At 37.6% G+C, this 12,629-nt stretch overlaps 1 protein-coding gene across 2 annotated transcripts in view; it reads right to left on the bottom strand.

Annotated features, from left to right (window-relative positions):
- CPB1 (carboxypeptidase B1) overlaps nt 1-12,335 on the bottom strand; it is a 69,334-nt gene extending 56,999 nt beyond the window's left edge. The window contains exon 1 of one of the 2 annotated variants that reach the window (XM_054482278.1): nt 12,200-12,335. The gene's annotated coding sequence lies outside the window, so the exon portion shown is untranslated. The remainder of the gene's footprint in view (nt 1-12,199) is intronic. The other variant, XM_063662325.1, reaches the window with a different exon arrangement.
- Between the last annotated feature and the right edge of the window lie 294 nt (nt 12,336-12,629).

The following is a 12,629-nucleotide window of genomic DNA, read 5'->3' as shown; positions in this document are numbered from 1 at the left end:
TTTACTAACTAAACTTTTTCTGTTAGTCTTCCCGAAGTTGCTGTCCCTAGAGACTCCAAGTCCTTTTCCTTTGTCTTTTTACTTCTCTAAAAATTTACGGTTCTTTGTTGAAGATGTTATATAAGCTGGAATTCAAAGCTACGTCTTTGAGAACTTATTCCCTGGGTGTTGCCCATTTATACATGAAATATACATGTTAACAAACTTCTGTTTGTTTTTCTCTTTTTAATCTGTCTGTTGTAATGAGTCTGTTCCAACTAAGAACGTATGGGGGTTATTATTCCTTTCCCTACAGTTTAAAATCTGCTTAATTACTGAGATATTTTTGATAACAGACTGTCACAAGTTGGCCTTGGTCTTTCTAGATGCCATAGTTTTCCAAATAGACCAGGCATTTTTAAACAGCCGTGACTTTGCTCATGCTCTGCCATCTACTTGAAACATCTTTCTTTCTGAAGATGAATCCTCCACTTCCTTGTTGATTAAATTCTTCACTTCCTTGAATCCTTCACTTCATTGAATCCTTCCTTCACTTCATTGGTCCCTGTCTCCCCCTATCCCCCGCCAATTTTTTTTAATTTATTATACTTTAAGTTCTAGCGTATATGTGCACAACATGCAGGTTTGTTACATATGTATACACGTGTCATGTTGGTGTGCTGCACCCATTAACGCGTCATTTACATTAGGTATATCTCCTAATGCTATCCCTCCCCACCTACCCCCACCCCACGACAGGCCCCCATGTGTGATGTTCCCCTTCCTGTGTCCAAGTGTTCTCAATGTTCAATTCCCACCTATGAGTGAGAACATGCGGTGTTTTGTTTTTTGTCCTTGCGGTAGTTTGCTGAGAATGATGGTTTCCAGCTTCATCCATGTCCTTACAAAGGACGTGAACTCATCCTTTTATATGGCTGCATAGTATTCCATGATGTATATGTGCCACATTTTCTTAATCCAGTCTATCATTGATGGACATCTGGGTGGGTTCCAAGTCTTTGCTATTGTGAATAGTACCGCAATAAACATATGTGTGCATGTGTCTTTATAGCAGCATGATTTGTAATCCTTTGGGTATGTACCCAGTAATGGGATGGCTGGGTCAAATGGTATTTCTAGTTCTAGATCCTTGAGGAATCACCACACTGTCTTCCACAATGGTTGAACTAATTTACAGTCCCACCAACAGTGTAAAAGTGTTCCTATTTCTCCACATCCTCTCCAGCACCTGTTGTTTCCTGACTTTTTAATGATCACCATTCTAACTGGTGTGAGATGGTATCTCATTGTGGCTTTTATTTGCATTTCTCTGATGGCCAGAGATGATGAGCATTTTTTCGTGTGTCTGTTGGCTGCATAAATGTCTTCTTTTGAGAAGTGTCCATATGCTTCACTCACTTTTTGATGGGGTTGTTAGTTTTTTTCTTGTAAATTTGTTTGAGTTCTTTGTAGATTCTATTAGCCCTTTGTCAGATGAGTAGATTGCAAAAATTTTTTCCCGTTCTGTAGGTTGCCTGTTCACTCTGATGGTAGTTTCTTTTGCTGTGCAGAAGCTCTTTAGTTTAATTAGATCCCAATTTTTAACATCTCTCAATTTGCTATGATTCTCACAATGAATAGCATAGCATCAACAAATTAGTGGCATTTTTTTCTTAGTGGTATATAAAATAATGGGTTATGTTATAACTGATGAAAATTTAGATCTGATGAAATACAGTATATGAATCTGCACAGTCAATGTGTTATCCAAGTGGAAATGTACAATAAGCAGTTGGAAATGATGATCTGGGTCTTTGGAGAGGTGAAGGTATAAAATACATTCACTCTGTTCCAGCATTCTCCAGTCTCAATCCTTTCCAGGATCAACTCTAAGGCCCAAAAGCATACTACCGAAACAGCAAGTAAACTAAATATTGATGAGGAAACAGTGATGTAGCAACTGGCACGTCATTGCTGATCTTAGACAGGACTCAAGAGGAGGAAGCAGGAATTTTAGCCAGATCTTTCAAGGAAATGGAGGGATAGAGGGAAAGAGGAAAGTTGCTAGAGGAGTTTGTAAGTTTTAAGAATACTTTTAAAATAGTGAAAGATCTTGAACATGTTTGTAACTTAAGGTAAAAGTACCAATTAAGAAGAGGTTAAATATACTAAAGAGAGTTGAATATTGACCCCTGAGGGAATAGGAGGGGCTGAAGGGTTGGGAGGTGAGAGGAATTGTCAGTGGGTGAGTGGAAAGAGACATTTTCTGCAGGGTGGCTTCAATTTTATCTTTGAAGTAAAAGGCAAGGTTATTTGCAGACAATGGAGCGATGTGGCTGGAAGGGAGTGTGAGGAAAGTGAAATCTGGGGAAGGGGTTAGGGCATACACTGATTCACATAGATGGCTCAGCCGATGTTGGAATCGGAACGATAAATCTACAAGTGTGCTTGTCCATGCCTTTTGAGACAGTCTCTAGATCAGTGAGGCTAAAGAAGGTCTATGGCTGGAAAGCCAAAAATAAATAAATAAATAAATAAATAAGTAAATAAATAAATAAATTTTAAAAAGGAGGCTTTGATTAAAGTTGTCTCAATCTTTTCACTTTTTAAGAACTTAACATGATACTTGACACACAGGAGGCACCCACTAAGTATCTACTCAGTGACATTGTTGAGAGAACATATTGGAAGGTAGGGCAATTTAGGGAATGTCTGTTCTCATATTTCTATCATATTGTTTAGAGAAAAAAACCACTTCTCATTGACAATTGCTTTACATATTAGTAAAAGTATTTTATATTTCACAGGTGATTTTTTTTTGTACAGGTAAGCATTTTAATCAAGCTTTTCATCCGTAACAAAAGTGTTTGGTCTCACTTTTATTAACAGCTTTATTGTTTATATATCATAAAATTTACTCACTTTAAGTGTACAGTTCAGTAGTTTTTAAGTACATTTACAAGTTATGTAACTGTCACCAAAATCCAATTTTAGACTCTTTCTCTCACCCTGAAAATATTCCTCATGCTTCTTTGCACACAATTCCTGCTCCCTTTCTGAGCTCCAGACCTGCTTTTTATTTCTATAGATTTTTATTTTCTGGACATTTCATATATGTGGAATAATATAATGTGTGATCTTTTGCATGTGGCTTATTTCATTTAGCACAATGTTTTTGAGGTTCTTCCGTATTGTAGCATTTATGAGTAGTTCATTCCTTTTTATTGGTTAATAATATTCCATTGTCTGGAGCAACCACATTTTTTTTATCCATTTACCAGTTCACGTGCCTCTGGATAATTTTTACATTTTGGTTATTATGAATACCACTGTTATGACCATTCACATATAGATATTTGTGGGATATATATTTTCATTTCCCTTGGGTTGATATAGAATAATTTCTTGACCAAACTATGGATTTTTGTCTCAAGAGTGGAATGTTGTTCTGTAGACACTTGTAATTTTCTTTTTACATGGTGTAATATTGAAACCTTGAGTTATGTACCTAAACATTGAAATACTATGAATATATGAATATGAGAAAAGCATCTATAAAATTGTTAAAATTTACTTGGCATCTGGTACAATTTACTGTCACTCACTAGTAACTACTACTCTTTCCATCTGGAATAAAAATGACATATACATTATATTTACTACTCTGCTAATACCACCAAAAAGCCTAGCAATTGTCATTTCCAGACTATCTGCTGTGAGGAGAGCTAGCAATCTAATTCTTTAAAACTGATTCTTTGAATATATAATTTCAACCCCTCCCTTTTAAGGGCATTTCAACATTTGAAAAGTAGGATTGAGGTTGCTCCTGAGACAGGCCAAGAGGAAAAAGTAATTTGTTTTAAAACCTTTTCAAACCCAGAGCAACGTGCAGGAGGATACCTTACTAATTTACCAGAGATGCTAAAAGATTGAAAGACTTCCCTTGCTTTGATTTGCTCTGCTCCCTGGTTTCCTACACTGGAGAAATCTGGAGTGGAGTTCTACATTTGCCGCTTTTAACAGTATCAATAGGAAAAATGTGATGAGGAGGAATGTGAAAATCAGCACTTCTCAAGACATTTCTGCTAAATTAGTAGTGATAAGGATTAAGACTTAGAATATGGTCTTCATTCATTCATTCAATTCACTAAACTAGACTCTTATGAATTCTAAATATATTTATGTGATACCTTTCATGTGCCAGGCACTAAGCTAGTCATGTAGATTATGGGTGTGAACAGCAGTTCAAGTTGTACACAGCAAAGAAAGAAGCTATGTAGCAGATGGTTTTCCCAACTAATTAAAAAAAAAGTTAATTTGTTTTAGAAGAAGTAGCTGGCAACTTTTGGTTACTGGATTTAAAGATCATTAGGGCTTTTCTTCAGCTCTTTGGTAGAATAGCTTGGTTGGCATTTCTTTTCTTTCTTTTTTTTTTTTTTTTCTGAATCATCTGTGGGTTTGGTATTTAGCAGGTTCTAAGACCAAGAAAAATATGACCAAGGACAAGAAGAATCATTCTGTAAGGTGAAAATCCCAAGACCTCCAAGATGAGGTCTTCTGGATCCTACATGTTTTGTTGAAATTTAACATAAAGAAATCTATACAAATATTGTTCAAAAAATACAAAGCTAATTACAAGTACTTCATTTGGAACAAAAATACTGTGCTGTGTCCTAGTCATTCGTGCACATTTACTGCCACTACTGATCTTGTACAACATGCTTAGTGTTTGTTTCAGTTCAATGTGGCATAATATCTGCTCTCTTGGGTAACAGATTCTCAGATAAAGCATGATTTGGTGTTTAAATTCAAACTTTTCTACATCAAAATGATCAATCATCAAGTGACATCCATGGAGTAAAACTTCTTACACATTAGAAAAAATGCTATGCCTAGAAACTAGTGATGTTATCATCCAAGATAAAAGCCATTTTTAACATATGTATTACCAAGTTACACTTAACATACCAAATTCTAGCTCTAAGGGGTATGGAGTTGTCCAGTGACCCTAAAAAACATATCACCACAGTCTAACATCTATACATTTTCCGAAGTGTGGACATCCATAATCCTGGTTGAGCTACAGCAAGATCACTCCTGTTTCTTTCTAGACTTTTCTTATATAACATTAACAAAACAGTGAGTTCCAGTAACAACTAATGTTAAATTTGGAAGTGCACGTTAGAGACTCCTTATTTGTCAGTGCAATAGCTTTTAAATAGATAGAGCTTTGTTTAGTACTAAAATATCAGAATGGAAACACAGCTATGTTCATTGTCTGCCAGGATTAGGATCAGAGATGATCTGAGTTCCATAAATATGCCCCCACTACTGTGGGCCCACTGGAGAAAGTGGAGAATTTGAATACCAAAGGAAACAGGCCCAAAGGTACACTCAGCTGCCTGTCTCCTCCTGGTGCTGTGCATATGCTGATGGTGGCCAGGTGGAGGATTTGGCTAGCCCAGTGAATTGCTTCTATCTGGAGGAATAAGCAAATAGTGCAGCAACAATGTACTACCCCTAGATACAAATTAAACAGCACTAAAGTGCACTTAGAAGAAATTAACAAAGCTTTAGAATGGAAAGTGACTTTAAAAAATTCATTCTCTTTTTATTTCAGTTTTACGATTAATGGGAAATGAATAAATGAAAAGACTAAGGAGAGAGAGGAAATAGTAAGGGATTATTACCACAACACAAAGCTTTTATAGATATTATATTTGAATGAGCCAAATAAAATAGATGGATTTTTAATCATTTTCTTTTAAAGATCCCTATTACTTCTTAAAAACTTATTTTGGAAATCCCCAGGCTGAGTCAATGTACTTCAAATTTTAACGTAAAGAAATCACAACATTTTAATTTATTCCCCCTATAGAAACAATGCTATAGCTATCTTCATGTTCTCCAGGTGGATGTGATTTTTCTTTATGCTATATCAAGGCAGATGTCATGGTCTTAAGCATAATATGAGCTGCTTACACTTGACATTACAGTAATACTTCCACTATGGTGTGTGAAAAATACCACAGCATTAGATCACCATTGGTATGTATTGCACCAAATAGAAGAAGAATAAAATGGATTTCTAAACGGGTAAAAGGCATTACACATCATATAAAATTCAACCATATTTTCTTCTTAGAGTTCAAAGTATTATCTGGCTAGTTGCTTGGATCAGCTAAAGGCCATCACCATATTATTGATTGAGAACTTACTCTGTGTCAGGCTCGGTACTAGCAACTTAACATGTGTTGTCTAACTTGGTTTTCATGATTGCTCTATGAATTACCCCATATTACATTTGAAGAAACTGAGGCTTAGAGAAAAATGTAATGACTGCTTATGGTCACACATTTGGTTAGCGAAGCCAAGATATGCATCATACAGCATGTTTATTTGCACTTGAAACAATCAGCAGGGAGAGCTAGGTAGCTTGGAAATAGGTGAGTCACCTGAAAAAGCCTGTGGACTGAGGTGTGGCTTCCATACAGATGCTTCTGTCCACTTCCTGATCCGCCCTTCCTCACGATAAATTATGACTATCAAAGTAACACAAAATGCTTCATGTCAGAGTATTGAAATAATTGGAGTGGATCTCATTTTCTTTGGCTAGACAGCATAATAAGTGCTTTTCCCCAATTGGCATTTTTATAAATTATCATTATTTTTTCAGACAGTTTATTACCCAGGTGGCTGTTTTTTGTGGCAAAATTAGCTCACATGGTCGTACACACAATTATATTAGATGTTGTTACATGTGCTTTACTGAAATGAAAGACTTAACATTTAATGAATTCCCTTTCTTTATTGGTAAGCCTAATCCAGCACAATTTAAAAATAAATTTCATTTATGAGTCTCTTGTTTTCCTATTGTTTCCATATTTATTCAGTATTTTTCTTCATCTACTTACTGGGAAATTTATTTTTGTTTTTATGTTTTTGAGACGGAGTCTTGCTCTGTCACCCAGGCTGGATGGAGTGCAGTGGCATGATCTTGGCTCACTGCAACCTCCGCCTGCCTGGTTTAAGCAATTCCCCTGCCTCAGCCTCCTGAGTAGCTGGGATTACAGGTGCACGCCACCATGCCTGGCTAATTTGTTTTGCATTTTTAGTAGTGACGGGGTTTCACCATGTTGGCCAGACTGGTCTTGAACTCCCGACCTGAGGCAATCTGCCTTCCTCAGCCTCCCAAAGTGCTGGGATTACAGGTGTGAGCCACTGTGCCTGGCCCTTACTGGGGAATTTAATGGTCTTCTGGATTACTCAGTGGCAGCCCCAAGAGATCAAGCAGAAAATTCATGGCCTCTAAGAGCATAATCATACAAGTTTTTTTTTTTTTTTTTTTGAGACGGAGTCTCACTCTTTTGCCCAGGCTGGAGTGCAGTGGTGCGATCTTGGCTCACTGCAACCTCCGCCTCCCAGGTTCAAGTGATTCTTCTGCCTCAGCCTCCTGAGTAACTGGGATTACAGGCACCTGCCACCATACCTGGCTAATTTTGTTTAATTTTTAGTAGAATGGGGTTTCACCATCTTGGCCAGGCTGGTCTCCAACTCCTGACCTCGTGATCCACCCACCTCGGCCTCCCAACGTTCTGGGATTACAGGCATGAGCCACCGCACCCTGCCTAATCATACAAGTTTTAGCTAGAATATTATTTGAGCAGGAGGGTGGTAAATGAGTGTGGTGTTATGACATTTTTCAATGCCAATGTGTGGTTGTGTATTTGAGGTATGTGGAGAACAATTTTAAATGCTTGCACTTTCTTATAATCTTGACTGTATAAATATTTTTAGGGTTTTGTTAGTGATAATAACTTCTATGAAGATATGAGATTAACTAATGGAAACAATCTACAGGAAGAACTTGATATTTATGTGATAAAAATGACTGCAAATATTCTACTTTGATGATTAGGTAATTTTACTGACTGTATTATATTGACTAAGGTAAACAGACAATTGCGCACTTTTATCCTGAGCTGTAAAAACTGCTTTCTTTTTTTTACTTATGACAAAGGGCCTGGCTTGGAGCAAGGTGAATCCCTCCTATACCTTGGCTGCATTTCTTGGTGCATTTCTCTCTTTGCTCAAACTTCTACTGTGTGCTATGGACAGACTCATTCAAGGGCTTGCCCTGATGGAGCTGCTCATGTGCTAAGTGTATTGAGAAATGAATTATGTAAAGGGGGGAAAGGAAATGAAGTGAAGGAAAAGAAGGGAAGGAATTTGGAAGGTAATAATGAAAAAAGACTAATTCAAAGAGAAGAAATATAGATAAAACTGAAGGAAAAAAGAATATAGGTAAAGGGATTATGAGTGATTCAGGAAAAGTCTGGGGACAGGGAAGAAGAGAGTGCAATAGAAACATTTTCCTGTAGCTTTCCTCTTCTAAAGCAGGGTTTTCTTAGGGGAAAAAAATCTTAGGGGTCCATGAGTTGGCATTTGAAAAAATTGCATCCTTACTTTCTCTCAAAATTTGTCATCTCCCTCAACTATAAATATAGGCTACAAACTTCTGCAGTATTAGCAACACCCATGACTAGGTCTCTAATAGAAACAAAAAATATTTTCATATTACAATGTAATGGTTGCAAATACATTGAAAATTACTTATACTTACAATTACTTTGAAGTTGCCACTGATCTTAATTGATACTTCAAAAAGAAGTACGTATATTATTATATCATACATTTGTTTTAAAGTATTTGCTAACTGTATTTCAATATAATCAGTTTCCTTTCCAATCCTATAAATTTTATTTCATGCATTTAAAAATATTCTGAGAAGGGGTTAATAGATGTCAACAGATAGCACGACAAAAAGAGTTAGCAACCTCTACTGGACAGCAACCCTTCCCAGATGAATGGCTTACAGTGTGTCTGAGGTATTTATGCTCTCAGTCCTCAGTGGGGGAGGCCCTGAGGCCCTGAGGCCCTGACCTCAAGCTAACTTGTCTGTGCAAACATAAACTTCATGTGTTCTATGACAAAGGAAGTTTAGGCAAACTGTTAGGTTACTAGTGGTTTGACTTTTAAAATATTGGTCTTCTAAAGACACCACATTAAAAAAATTATTGCATATATGATGTTATTATCTTTTATTTTAGGGAGAGAGAAGCTTTATTACAGAGAAGGACAAGAACTTAGAGGAATAGGAAACTCTAGGAGGCTTGAGAGTTCCTTAGGGAAAGCCCCTTTGAAAAGAACAAGATCACCCACTGGCCAGGGAAAATGAAGTTCACTTAAAGGAACTCTTTTTGGCTTTTTTTGTTTGAGACAGGATCTCCCTCTGTCACCCAGGCTGGAGTGCAGTGGTGTGATTATAACTCACTGTAGCATAAATCTCCAGGGCTCAAGTGATCCTCCCACCTCAGCCTCCCAAGTAGCTGGGACTACAGTTGTGCACCACCACATCTGGCTAATTTAAAAAATGTATATTTTTATAGAGATGGAGTCTCATTATGTTGCCCAGGCTGCTCTTGAACTCCTGGCCTCAAGCAGTCCTTCCATCTTGGCCGCCTAAAATGTTGGGATTGTAGGTGTGAACCACCGTGCCCAGCCCTTTTTTTTGGGCACAGGAGATGATGTTACACAGACTTTTCCTAAGAAACATACTATCCCCAAGTCTCAGAGACTCCCTTTTATTTGTTTGGACATAGAGTCCCAATGACTTTGATCATGCCAACACTCATCAAAGCCACATAGTTTGTTTGTTTGTTTTTGTTTGTTTTTTTTGGAGACAGAGTCTTGCTCTGTCGCCCAAGCTGGAGTGCAGTGGTGTGATCTTGGCTCATTGCAACTTTCGCCTCCCAGGTTCAAGCAGTTTTGTGCCTCAGCCTCCTGAGTAGCTGGGATTACAGCCATGCACCCCCAATTCTGGCTAATTTTTGTGTATGTGTATATATATGTATGTGTATATATATGTATACATATATATATGTATGTGTATATATATGTATACATATATATATGTATGTGTATATATATATTTTAGTAGAGATGGGATTTCACCATGTTGGCCAGGCTGGTCTGGAACTCCTGGCCTCAAGTGATGCGCCTGCCTCGCCCTCCCAAAGTTCTGGGATTGCAGGTGTGAGCCAATGTGGCTGGCACCACACATTTTTTAATTCATGAAGTTTCATCTCATAGAGCATAACACTAACAGTGTTTTTAAAGATAGGTAGCTAAAAAGGGCTAATTTCTTATCAATGCCCAAAACTTCCTGTGAGAGGCTTGACTAAAACCTTTATCTTCATGTAGTCATTTTCCCCCTCTTATATAATATATAAGGTCAAATTTTGATAAATCCATACTCTCTCTCTCTCTCTCTCTCTATATATATATCCATACATACATATTCTCTATATTATTTGGTAGTCTCTTCTCTAGTCTAGTATGTGTTTCCATGCCAATTTATCTTTAGTTTTTGAACAATGAAATTATTAGAACAATGGGCATTGTCACTGATTGAATTAGTGATGCTTTGTATAGACTCCTGAAGTCTTCTCTGACTGTATTACTTGGTGTCTCTGAGTCCCAAACTTTGCAGTAGAAGGCTTTAAAGAAAATGGAATAATTTTCTCTTTAAACTGTAATGAGTGACAGTAGTCCAATGACAATACAGAAAGTGTCACACTCAGATGAGCAGTACTGAGTGTAGAACAAGATCACTAACTGGCCATCAATGACATATCCCGTTTCTTGGTATCCAGGAGACTGAAAATCATTTGGTTTTCTTTATCTAGGCCACAGCTGTCTTGGGCCTCATTCCAATCATTTTGATCTGGTGAGGATTCCTCTTGGCAACATAAATGCAGTTAAGGGGGGGCTATAATGACATGGCAGTGACAGCTGAAATACATTTCCTCATTTTGATCTAGGTGAATGTTCTCAGTAGTATTGCTTGATGACCATATGCTTATCTGTCTCACACTTATAGGAGATTTTTAAAAGGGATTAAAAGGTATTATTTTTTCCTCCATTAAACTTCGGACAAAGAACAATTGTGAGCCAATGTTGGTTAATCCATCATATTATAATGTATGAAAATCAATAAAGAGAAAAATGCAAAGTACTCCTATGTGTCTACCCCTCTATCTACACAAAATTTATTCATCAGGAGAGGCAGCATCACAGCAGATTTGTTAGCCTAATTATGATGTATTTCCTTTTAAACAATTTGCACACAATAATTGATCAAAAGTCTTCATAGAGCTTCCCAGAGCAATTCATTAGTTCAATAAAACAATGTGAGCAATAGTTGGAGCACATTTACTTCATAATCATTTTGTTAAGGAAAAAAAAACACAGCAGCTGCAGTTCAGTGTAGATAGCCATCAGAAACAGTTAATTTATCAAAGTGAATTGATCTTGGCAGTTTTCATTCTAGGGCTTAGATTGAGAAACACAATTAGAATTCAGTGCTGTGCACACAGCCAGAACAAAGTAATGTTGGCTCATTTTCCAGTAACATTATGGGTTAAACCATGGATAGACAGAAAATCCAGAATTTATCCAGCCATACAGATTAAGTCACACATCTAAGTGATCAATAAATGGAATAAAATGCTCCACTTTTATAGGAAAATGACAGGTCAATACCTTCTTTTAAACCTAGACTTACAACCTTATTCCAAAACACAGAGCATCAACAGTAACAAACCACATTCAGCATACCAGGAAAACAGTGTTAAAGCTGACCTTGTTAAATGCCCTCTCCCAACTCCGCCAGTGAAACGAAATGGATTATCGCTCTGACCTCACATAGGGTTGCACTTTGGGAAAACTCTCCATCAGTGCATATAATCCTAATTTTTAAAGCATTGATCATAGCCCTGCACAGCTGCATACATTCAAAACTTTTATCCTTTTCCAATCTACACTTTTCCTTCTTAAAAACTGTGGCTTGATTCATTTGGTTTAGCAGCTGCCTTCTTATAGCATATGCCTCCCAGATACACAGATTACATCGATAACTGGCCATCTGTGCTCGACAGTCACCCGCACCAGCTCCAAATCTTCTTGGCTTCTCTTTCCAAGCTCTCAGTGGGATACTTGACCCTCAGGTGCTGGGAGGCAGTCAAAGATACAAAGAACTCTGGATCCCCCACAAGGGATGCAGAACTGAATGATTCCATGAAAGTGGCCTGAGAGTGTGACCAGTAAAAAGAAAATTTAGAGAGATTTTGTAAATACATCAAACTTATTTTCATATTACCTGCCTTGTTTAGCCTGATGGGAGGTAGATTTTCCAGGCCAATGCTTATTTGTTGTTGCCACTAAGCTTTTAAGGTCCAAATCAGGCTCCTGCTCCCACTGCCAGGAAGAATGCTCAGCTGAATATGTTATTTGCTTCCAACATTTCCTCATTCTGGAGACTTTGTGGTCTGCCTGTGTTGCCGTGGGTGCCAAATGTGTTCTGTGGGGACCAATTGGAGAGCTCAGCAGAAAGACAATGAGCTCTATCACATGCTAGGAAAGTCATGGTCACAGGGTTTAGGGAAAACAAACCAAACCCCAAAACCCCACAGGGAAAAAGTCTTTGATTTGCTGCTGAAGACAGGAATCAAAGGGCCATTCTTGGCCTCTGTCTAGAGTATGGGGTGACTGAAAGAAATTTATTGAAGGTCCAAATCTACTCAGAAGCC

Source organism: Pongo pygmaeus, chromosome 2 (assembly GCF_028885625.2).
Source record: "Pongo pygmaeus isolate AG05252 chromosome 2, NHGRI_mPonPyg2-v2.0_pri, whole genome shotgun sequence".
In the NCBI taxonomy this organism is placed as follows: Eukaryota; Metazoa; Chordata; class Mammalia; order Primates; family Hominidae; genus Pongo; species Pongo pygmaeus.
Note: the sequence above shows the minus strand (reverse complement) of the source record. Positions and strands in the feature narration are given on the sequence as shown.